The 11,150-nt window shown below is 38.7% G+C and overlaps 1 long non-coding RNA gene across 1 annotated transcript; it reads left to right on the top strand.

The window, feature by feature from the left end:
- Positions 1 to 9,999: 9,999 nt before the first annotated feature.
- On the top strand, positions 10,000 to 11,150 carry LOC120008887. The gene is made up of 2 exons (XR_005470549.1): positions 10,000 to 10,244; positions 10,812 to 11,150. It is a non-coding gene; the product is annotated as an uncharacterized LOC120008887 (long non-coding RNA).

Here is an 11,150-nt window from a genome sequence, read left to right as displayed (position 1 = left end):
GGCATTCTTCAGACCAAACGGCATGACTTTATAGCAAAAGGTTCCCTAGAGGGTAATAAAATTCGTTTTCTCACGATCCTCTGGTGCCATCTTGATCTGATTGTAACCCAAAAATCCATCCATGAAAGAGAAAGTTGAATGTCTAGCTGTATTATCCACTAAAACATCAATATGGGGAAGTGGAAAATTATCCTTCGGGCTTGTACGATTGAGATCTTTATAATCGACACACATCCGCACTTTTCCATCCTTCTTGGGAACAGGTACAATATTTGCCATCCATTCAGGGTATCTAGCCACTGCTAAAAGACCAGCATCGAACTGCTTCTTCACTTCATCTCTTATCTTCAAAAGCATATCTGCTTTCAATCTCCTTAGCTTTTGTTTCACTGGGGTACATTCTGGAATCAATGGCAACTTGTGAACAACAATACTTGTATCAAGACCGGGCATGTCCTGATAAGACCATGCAAAGACATCCTGGTAACTATGCAACAAATCTATCAATTTCTTCTTATTCTCTCCTTCGAAGGCAGCTCCTACCTTAACCTCCTTTTTCTCCGTTTCAGTTCCCAAATTAACAACTTCAGTTATCTCTTGGTGCGGCTTTATTAGTTTCTCTTCCTGATTGACTTGTCTTAACATTTCAGGTAAAATCTCAATTTCTTCCTCTATTTCATAGTCAGATTCAACATTGCTAATGGGTGCATCAAAATCTGGTTCATTAAGTTCGTCATCTTCGTTATCATCATTTTCAATCCTGTGAAAGAAATGAATAAAAATGGTTTTGAGAATGGAGAACAAAAACTCAAATGGGAATGAAGAAACATGAATATGGATAACTGTCAAAAGACTTTCATTTCATGGAAAAGGGAATATGTACAAAGATAGAACATGCAATCGCCATACTATAAAATTTATTGAAAGCAAAGTAAAGCATGCTCATTACAAAAGAACCAAACGAAGGCCGTGAGCTGGGCCCACGATGGTAGTGCACTCGGGATTACTCTTGCAAGTTCTTGAGAGATACTGGGAGCTCCAGACTGGTCCAGTTGCCTAATTTGAAATTTGAAGGACGCGAGATGACAAAGCAAGGTCTAGCAGCCGAACTCTGTTCCTCTTCCACCACGGCAACTTGGAACTCCTCAAACTGATCACGTATATTTGTCAAAATTGCCCCAGTTACATCAGTCGAGTTTTCAACTGGCAGTTTTCCAAAAACTGCCCCAGTATCAGCCAAACTTATCTTGTTCTGCATCCCTCCATACACAAAACTGTCATAAAGCCAAGGAATCGATTTCTTTTCAACTTCCAGCTCCTTTCCTTCCAGACGAGCAAACCTCTTCGCCTGCTTTTCTGCTTGTGCACGGTTCCTGTCAACCCTAGTTGGCTTATAACCCAAGCCCCAATATTCTGGATGTTTCACCATTTCTACTGGCTTCTTAATTTCTTGTCGATTCTTACCAAGTCCTTCTCCCGGGCGAAACCCCTTTTTCAACATAAATTTTGCTACATTCTTCGTAACCTTGGATACTTGTGGCTTTAAGGGAGAAAGTCCTTCCTTCACATAGCTAGCACTAGCAATTTCAAAATATTGGAATGAACTCTCAATCCCTTCTGTCGGAGCATCAATAGGAGAATTATTAGACAAACTAGCAACCTCCATTCTGACTGGCCCTTTATTATATAAACCCTTCCATCATGAACAAACTTGAGCATCTGATGCAATGATGAGGGAACGGCTCCTGCAGTGTGAATCCAAGGTCGTCCCAACAGGTAACTGTAGGTTGGTGAGATATCCATTACCACAAATGATACATTGAAAGTTACGCTTGCAACCTGTAAAGGTATTTCAATTTCTCCCATAATCTCTCTACGTGTTCCGTCGAATGCCCTTACTACCATCGGCACTGGTCTTAAATAAGATCTGTCAATCGGCAGCTTTTCAAAAGTCTCCTTTGGTAAAATATTGAGCGATGACCCATTATCCACCAAAATACTTGCTAATTCCTTTCCACGACACATGGCTGAAATATGCAAAGCTTTGTTGTGCCCCATCCCTTCAGGCGGAATATCATCCTCAGTAAAGGACAACAAATGGGACACCAACACATTTCCCACAATGCCATTAAAAGAGTCTGTAGGAATCTTGTCTGATACATACGCCTGATTTAACATTCTCATCAAGACTTGTCGATGCGGTTCAGAACTCATTATCAACTCCAAGATCGAAATCTTTGCAGGGGTTTTCTTCAATTGATCCACTATCATGTACTCACTCTGTCGAATAATTTTTAGGAACTCCTGGACTTCCACATCAGTTACAACTTTCTTTTTCTCCTCTGGGCGTACAAAAAGACTTTCTTCTGGAATAGAACCTGATCCTTCAACTTCAGGTATTGCTTTCCCTTTTCTTTTACGTTCAGCTTCAAGATCCACTACCGGATTCCCTTCTGGCTCATTTCTCATGTAACATCTCCCACTTCGGGTAACTCCACTAACACCAGAAATATTATCTACCATTTCTCCTTGCTTTCCTCTAACTTCAACCTCATAATTCCATGGCACAGCCTTGTCATTCTTGTACAAAGGATCTATCTTTGGTTTGAGTGGCCCAACTGGTGGCGCATCGTCCACATAATACTGCAAGACAAATTACGGAGCGTGATTCGGCCTAGGCCCTTGATAATATCCTCCTATGACACTGACTTCATTTGATTGGCCTTTCACTTCAAACTTTATTATCTTCAAATCCATCAACTCTTGTACCTTCTCCTGAAAGCCACAACAATTCTCAATAGCATGTCCCCTTTGTCCTCTATGGAACTCACAAGTCTTCATGTCATCAAAAAGTCCACGTTGAACGAGCGTATCCACTGCCACTTCCTCAACTAATCTTTCTTTCCTCAACACCCTAAACAACAGGCCCAACGGTAGTGCAATCTCTGATACCCATCTTTTTGTAGCACAAAATTCTTCAATGGCATTCACCCCCTCCTTCTCATGATTAGGCAATGGATTGTTGTTGACATTTGGTTTATTGATTGCACTAAGATCCAGCCATTTCGCTTCAATCATCCCCTGGACTATCCTTGCGAATTGTAAACAACCTTCAGTTGAGTGCCCGGGTGTACCTCCATGATATAAGCATGTGGCATTAGGATCATACCAATGGGGATATGGAGGTTGGTGGACCCGTCCCGGAACAGGAGCCACTGCTCCTTGCGCTTGAAGTTTCGTGAAGCATTCAGCATAGGTTATGGGCAAAGGATCGAAATGCTCAACGGGCCTTCTGGGTCTTTGGTTTTGGAAATTTGGACGAGGGTTTTGGTAAGTGTTTGGGTTTTGAAAATTTTGGTAAGTGTTTGGGTTTTGGAAGTTTTGGTAAGTGTTTGGGTTTTGCGAGTATTGATTGGGTGATGGTGCATTGAATCGGGGTGGATAAGGATTTTGGGTGTGGGTATGATTATAGTAGGCTCCTGGGCTTGACATCCTTGGGGCATTGCTTCTAGGGCGATAATCTGAAGTAGGCACACCATAAACAGTTGGATTTGAATCAAAATTCATAGAATGCACTTCAGCCTTCTTGCCTTTACTTGCTTTAGCTGGGTCTGATTTATCAAGGGTGGGATAATGCAGAGTACTCCTCTTCATACACCATTCAACTCGTTCGCCTGCTTGTATCATATCAGCCAAGTTATTATGGCCGCCTCCCGCCAGATTGGAAGTATAAGGCTCCTGGAGAGCATCAATGAAAGCGTTCAACAAATCCTTTTCTGAAAGGGGTGAAATTATCTGGGCTGCCAAATCCCGCCATCGATGGGCAAATTCCCTAAAGCTTTCCCCACTCTTCATTGTTGTGTTTTGCAAATCGTATATGGTAGGGATCTTCTCTTCATTATGCTTATACTGCTTCATAAACATTTCAGCCAAATCCTCCCACGAGGCTACTGACGAAGGATTAAGGGTATTGAACCACCTTTGAGCTGCCCCAGTCAGACTATCTTGGAAATAATGCATCAACACTTTTTCATCGCTTGCATATGGCTGCATGCGCCGACAATACATCGTTAAATGATCCAAAGGGACTCCAGTGCCATCAAACAAACTGAATTTTGGTAGTACAAAGTCATGTGGAACATTCAAATTCTTCACAAGACACAAATTAGCTGGGTTTAACATTCCCGAAGCATTGAAACCCTCCATAGCTCTTAGTCGCTTTTCTAACTTCTTAATCGCATCCATCGAGTTACTATCTTCATTCCGAACTCCCTCAGTTACTACCCCGCCAATAAAAGTTCCCGCGGTATCAGCACCGACTGGGAAGGGATTCTCATGCCCATGAGGATCAACTTGATGAATGTATGTTGGGTTCTGAGTCGTTGCCTGTTGAGAAACATACTGATGCTGGTGCAAACCAAGCAAAGATTGGTTACGCACAGGAGTGAACCCGGGTGGGTAAACTGGTACTTCTTGGTGCAAATGATTCTCAGGAACCTCTGGTGTTTCAGAATTTTCAGCTACTCCCTTTCCTTTCATTAGCAACGCCATATTCTTCATCAATAAGGCCATCTGCTCTTTCAATTCAGCTATATCCTGATTCTGACTATGCTCACCCGTTTCCTGCTCCATATTCTCAATAATTCTTGATTGTAGGCGAGTCTGATAGGGGTGTCGATGGTGCTTCTTGGACGCTATGATTATTTATGATTTTCTGTGCATTTTGAAAACAATGACATTAGTCCTCATTTATTTTATTTTAAGAACATGCATGCATGTGGTTATTATTTGTGCAAATCCTAAGTACTCCTTACAATTAACGAGATGATTTAAAAAAAAATTGATCTATTACATGTGCAATAGTTATGTATATGAAAGGTATATATGTACATGTATGGATGATTAACGAGTATGCAAGCATATATGGACATGTATGGATAATTAACAAGCATGCACATGGGTACAACCTAGGCTAACATATACATGACAAGTGTATGAACATATGTGGTCTAATAAATGTGTATATACAAGTGTAATCTAATTGATGCATCAAGTACATATGAATATGTAAATAAGGGATAAAGATACATGGTATATAAATGTACAAGAATATAACATAATATAAGCATGTGAAATAAATAGTTAGGGATAGGAATGCCCCCTTTGTTCCTAAAATGGGTAATACCGCCTAAAAATGTCTGGAGGTTTAGAACCATGGCTACGGTTTATCTTTGGTGCACAGGGTGGTTTAACTAACTAATCGCGAGGTCTCTGGATCAGGTGGTTTTTGCTCCATTGGATCACAAAAGCCCATCCCTTAATGTCATAAGAGGACGTCAATCCAGGAAGGTGTCTTCCTCCACCCATACAGGGAAGTGAATCCCATGAAAGTGGTAGGTCAACCTTCATTAATCACTAAGTAACCTGGGTATAGGGTTATGTGTGTGCAGTGATAAGTGGATGTGTGTGCGGGGGCATACAAACCAATATCCCTAACATTTAAATCTCACAAGGCCCATATCTGATGATGAAATCTACAACATTGAACAAATCCATCAAATTCTTCAAATTTAATATACAAATACAAATAGAAACTAACATAAAAAACTATACAAGAAAAGCACAAAAATCAATCACACAGGCTCAACCCCTTTGGTATAAAAACCAATGTCCCCAGCAGAGTCGCCAGTTGTCACAACCGGGGTCACGACGCGGACCGGCGATGGAAGAATGAAAAATGTTTAGAGTCGCCACTAATTGATTTAAGTGCAATTGGACACTAAAAAATGTGGTCTACGAACCAGAAAATGGGTAAGGGGGTCTATTGAGTGTGGGGAAGGTGTTCGGCACCCCACAACTCCCTAAAAGGTTACCTAGATTGATCTATGTGCTTTTTCTTGAAAAGTTGTTTGTCCAATATAAATGATATTTTGATTTGAAAAGATAACATAATTAAAGCATAGGCAGGAGCTGAATGTCATCAAGTCCTCCTCCTAATTAACTTCAATTTAGTTACCATTATGTTTTCGAGTACAAATGATACCTTAATTTGAAGAGATAACATAATTAAAGCCTAGGCAGGAGCTGAATGTCATCAAGTCCTCCTCCTAATGAACTTTAATCTAGGTATCTAGTAAATTAATTTATCATTGTGTTTAGAAATACAAATGACACTTTAATTTGAAAAGATAACATAATTAAAGCCTAGGCAGGAGCTGAATGTCATCAAGTCCTCCTCCTAATGAACTTTAATTTAGGTATCTAGTAAATTAAATTACGTTTAAATAAGGATAACACAATTAAAGTCTAGGCAGGAGCTGAATGTTATCAAGTCCTCCTCCTAATTGATTTTAATGTAGTATCCATTAATTTGGTTTTGTGAAAAGTTGGTAAAGACGTGGTTGTTGAATTGACGGATTTGCGGAAAATGATCTATGCATACAATTCTAATATACATTCTAAACATGCATCCTAAACTAATAACCCCTAACATGCATACTAATCAATTTAAATATGCATAAATATAAATTACACTACTCTACACTATTTTCATTATTTTTCCACTATCCTATTACATGGCTTACATTTACAAGGATATACATGGCAAATAAAAATAAGACAAAAAATATATACAAATAATAAAATATAAAGGTAAAAATACAAATATAAATATGGCCTATGGAGCCCATTAATTGCTCAAACCCGGTCCAATCTCCAAATGAACTCTCCGACCCCAAACAAAGTCAAGTCCGGCCCAAGTAGAGTCAAGCCCGATCCAAACCCAACAAATCAAACACAAAAATAATGGGGTCAAATGGGTACTCAAATGCTATAGAAATTCAAATTAAATTAAGCATACATACCCATATACATTATAAACATATAGACGCACATATACAAACATACAAACGGGTATATATACAAACACATATACCATATATATATATACACATACACACTGTATATATATATACGCACACACACCATATAATACACACACCACATATACATGTACACGTACACCATATATATATATATATATAAACACATAACGAACGTGTACATATATACGTATGCCTACACAAAATGCAGGTGCACGAATACAGGAGACAAATCAAATATTCAGAATATGCAGAAACCACATACAGGAGGAATGATCTCAAATATAGGCAAAATCTCATTCACTCATCAACATATAACAAGCACACGGAATGGGAACAGAAGCCAAGAACCCGAAGAAACCCAGAAAATGAATCCGAACATGTAGAAGTAGAAATAGAGAAACAAAGCAGAAATAAAAATCAACTTCAAGATGGATTTATTAGAAGCGTTACCCTTGAAGAACCAAGACTCTTTTCTCCTATTGCTTCTCTGCTTTCCCTCCTCCTTCTTTCTTCTTTTCTTTTCTTATTTTCTCCGGCGGCTATCTTCTCCCTTTTTCTTCTTCTTTTCTCTCTTTTTCCCTTTTTCTCTCTTGTGCCGCCGATCCCCCCTATTGTTGGCCCCCTTTTTCTTTTTTTGTTATGCGGCTCCCACTCCCTTTTAACTTATCTTTATTTCAAAAAATCCCAAAATGCCCCCAAAAACCCTATTTTCCTCTCCTTCTCTAAAACCCTCAAGACTTACACTTTTGTCTTTTCCTTATTTTTGTGAAACCCTAATAAAGGAACCACCTTTCCCTCTTAAGGATTTTCTTTATTATTTATTTAATTTCCTATTTTTTAGATATTTTCTAGGGTTTAGTTATATTGGGTTTGGGTTGGAATTTTTATAGGCTTATGGTCCAAGAAATAGGCTTTAGGATTTTTTGCATGCTTGTGGGTCCAAGAAACAGGCTTTGAATTTTTTGTGAGCTTACGGGCTCCAGAACGGGCTTTTGAATTATTATTATTATTATTGTATTTTTTAATTTTTTAATTTTTTCTATTTTTTTTTGGGCCGGACGAAAACCGGGTACTACACCAAGGAAGGAGAACACTAGGGTACTTAATTTCACCGCACCTTAACCAATTCAACTCACTTGGTCCCTTAATCCCTAATTACTATCTCTCAATTGACAATACCTCATTAGTTCCTGATACCAAAGCATTTTAGAGACATATGTGATAGGAACATAGTCGTGAGGGTCTATCCCTAATGCTTCTTGGGCATTCTCCAACTTCTCCTCAAAAGAGTCAACACTTCCAATATTGATGTAGAATTTAGATTGGGCCCCATGTCCCCTTGCTGAAGCACTAGTACCTTGGACCAAGTCATCACTTGTTTGATTGCGTGGACTGCTCTTCACATACATTGTCGCAAACTGATTTATTGGAAACAACAATATGGTCCAGTAAACCAGGTTCAAGAAGCTCATTTTTGAACTTCTGGAAGCTAATCTGTGAAGACATAACAAACAAAAATTTTAAGAATTTAAACCTATATGGTATAATTTTCTTGAAACAACTAGAAAAGGCTAGTATTCGTTGAGTTCCAATGCTCCACGTATGGTCATAGCGAAAGTGCCTCTATCTCTAATCCCTGTTATGTCTAACAATCAGATTTAAAAGACAAAGACCCATTAAGATTAGTGGATTAACCATTTAACGATTGCATAGGTCATGCCCCTATATTTCTATGGTTCATGCAACCTATGTTGTCTATGGCTAGAGGCAAATCCTAAAATTCTCCTTTTGGTTTCAATCTAGGCAACGAATCATTTAGATGGTGATTAAACATCCAAAAGCATTAAGCACATCGATAAACAATCAATAAGAGAGAGAAATCAAGTAATAAGGAAACCAAATTTATTGAATCATCAAGGTTTGGCTACATTAAGACCCTAGCAAGAGAATTTAGCCACTCATGGCAAGTAAATACATCATCAAATCAAATATCGCAGTCATTAAATATGAGATAGAGAAGAAAGAAGAGAAAATCCATGAAATCCCCTTTGTCTTGCTCCAAGTGCTGCTGTCAAGAGAGAGAAAGCTCCAACCCTAGCCTCCAAGTGTGAGTCCTCACCCAAAACCCTAAAAATGATTCTTTTATACCCCCTAAACCCCTAGACCGTTTCTAATACAAGTTGGTATCATTTTGAGTCGGCCCCACATGAGTTTAGGGCATCTTCGGGGATTTGGAAAATCTAAAATCGTGAATCTGGGCTGGTCCGATTGATTAGAGCTTATGTCTGATCGATCGGAAATCCTCTCGGCAAAGTTCCAAAATAAGACTGGCCAATCGATCGGATCTAGGGTCAGATCAATAGGAATTCTTCTCTGCCATTTTCTTCAAGTTCTTCAATTTTTGATCCAATTTGACTCCTTTTCGTCTAATATGCTCCTATGCACCTGTAATGTGTAAATATACATTTCTTAGGTAGCATCAATCCCATAATGACTCTAAACGATACAAGATTACATGTAAAAGGATGTATAATTATATGTATATAATTAGAACCATCATTCCACTAGATTTATAGCGACTGGAAGTTGGGCCCAACTGGAGTCTCCTAGTGTAGGAAGAGTATCTAGGATCGTAGATTAGAATTTTTGTCTTAAAACAATCCTTGTAATTTTATTTGATTGTAATAAAAGTCACCTTTTTGACCCTCAACTCTCTCGTATGATCAATTTTGCATGGAGTAACATGATTAGGGCTGTGCAAAACCCGTTTTGACCCTACCCAACCGCATACCCGACCCAACCCGTGTAAATCCGACCCCAACCCGTGTACATGAAGGTTAGATATGGGTTCAATATATCTAACCCAAACCTAAAATGGGTCGGACATGGGTTGTGATTTTTTGAAACCTATTTAACCTGACTCGACCCTATTTAAATAGATTAAGACACTAAGTGCCCAGGCCACTGAGCCCACTCCCCTCAATCCACATATGCAGCCCAGCACCCTAGCCCCAACCCACTACTCCTCTTAATTATTAAGCCCATTGAATCACTTAAACAATTAAGCCCATTAAATCAATACCTAATTACTCATAGCCTGGCTCATCACCTCATCTCATCATCTTGTGCAACCCTAATTTCATCAAATTTCATTTGATATGAATCTCTCATTTCACAGCACAGTTGCATCCGTAATTCATCTGATGATTCTGATTTGAAGCCGGAAGGTATGAAGCCATGAACTACTGAATCCCTTCTACTCTCCATCTTTAATCTGAGAATCTTTATCAATCTCTCAACCGCAGCCCTAACCCTAGCCAAGTAGTCATCTACCAGACTCCCACCACCTCTCCACGACAGGTAATACGACTATTTGTTTATTAATCTATATGGCTATGTCTATGATTTCTTTGTTTTTGTCTAACCTTTTTGTGTGATTCAGCTTCAGGCTTCAATGCTTTAGCTACCTTTGACTTTTTAGTTCTCTGTTTGACTGTCTCCACACTCCACTTCAAGTCTTCAAGCAATTATCTCCAAAAACAAATACTCATCTCTAAGTCTCTATAATACCAAGTTTTGTAGTTTTGTACTTTGTAGCCTCACGGCCCTCACTTAGTTTACCTTACTTTCTTCATATTGATCGTAATGGAAACCAAAGATGTTGCCTTATTTTGACTCCTCATGTGTCCACTCATTTCTTTACCACTCATAATTGTTCAATTATTTTTTACTTTGCTGCTGTGCCGAACTGTTGAGGAGAAAAATATATGCACATGTCCTTTGGACTTTAAAGAAAAGTGTTTGTACATCTCATACTAAAAAACAATTGTTGTTAGACTACACTTAAGTCCTAAATTATAATTGAACAATTATGATATACCGAAAATCATTTATATTATAATTAGTATTTTTATTGCAGTGATTTAGATGGAGAGTATGAGCAATCCAGTGAGTGCCCCGCCTCAAATTTTGGATGCTGAAGAAAACGCAACTAACATTCTAGAGCCAAATCCACAACCTGAAAAGGAAGATGTTGACAATGAAAAAAATGACAAGCCTCCAAAGCGAATTGGACGCAAGGGTAAGCCTACTTCTTGGTTATGGGATCACTTTAAATATATTGAAGGTCCACCTGAATATGTGAAATGTCACTATTGTAGCTCTACATATTTGTGTTCATCAAAGTTGCATGTATTTCAAACCTGAAAATTCATTATGAAAAGTGTGAGAAGTCCCCATATAAGAAAGTATTGAAAGGTCAAAAAA

The sequence above is a fragment of the Tripterygium wilfordii genome, chromosome 11 (genome assembly GCF_013401445.1).
Source record: "Tripterygium wilfordii isolate XIE 37 chromosome 11, ASM1340144v1, whole genome shotgun sequence".
Classification (NCBI taxonomy): Eukaryota; Viridiplantae; Streptophyta; class Magnoliopsida; order Celastrales; family Celastraceae; genus Tripterygium; species Tripterygium wilfordii.
The sequence above is the reverse complement of the archived record's forward strand: the minus strand, read 5'-3'. Positions and strand labels throughout refer to the sequence as shown.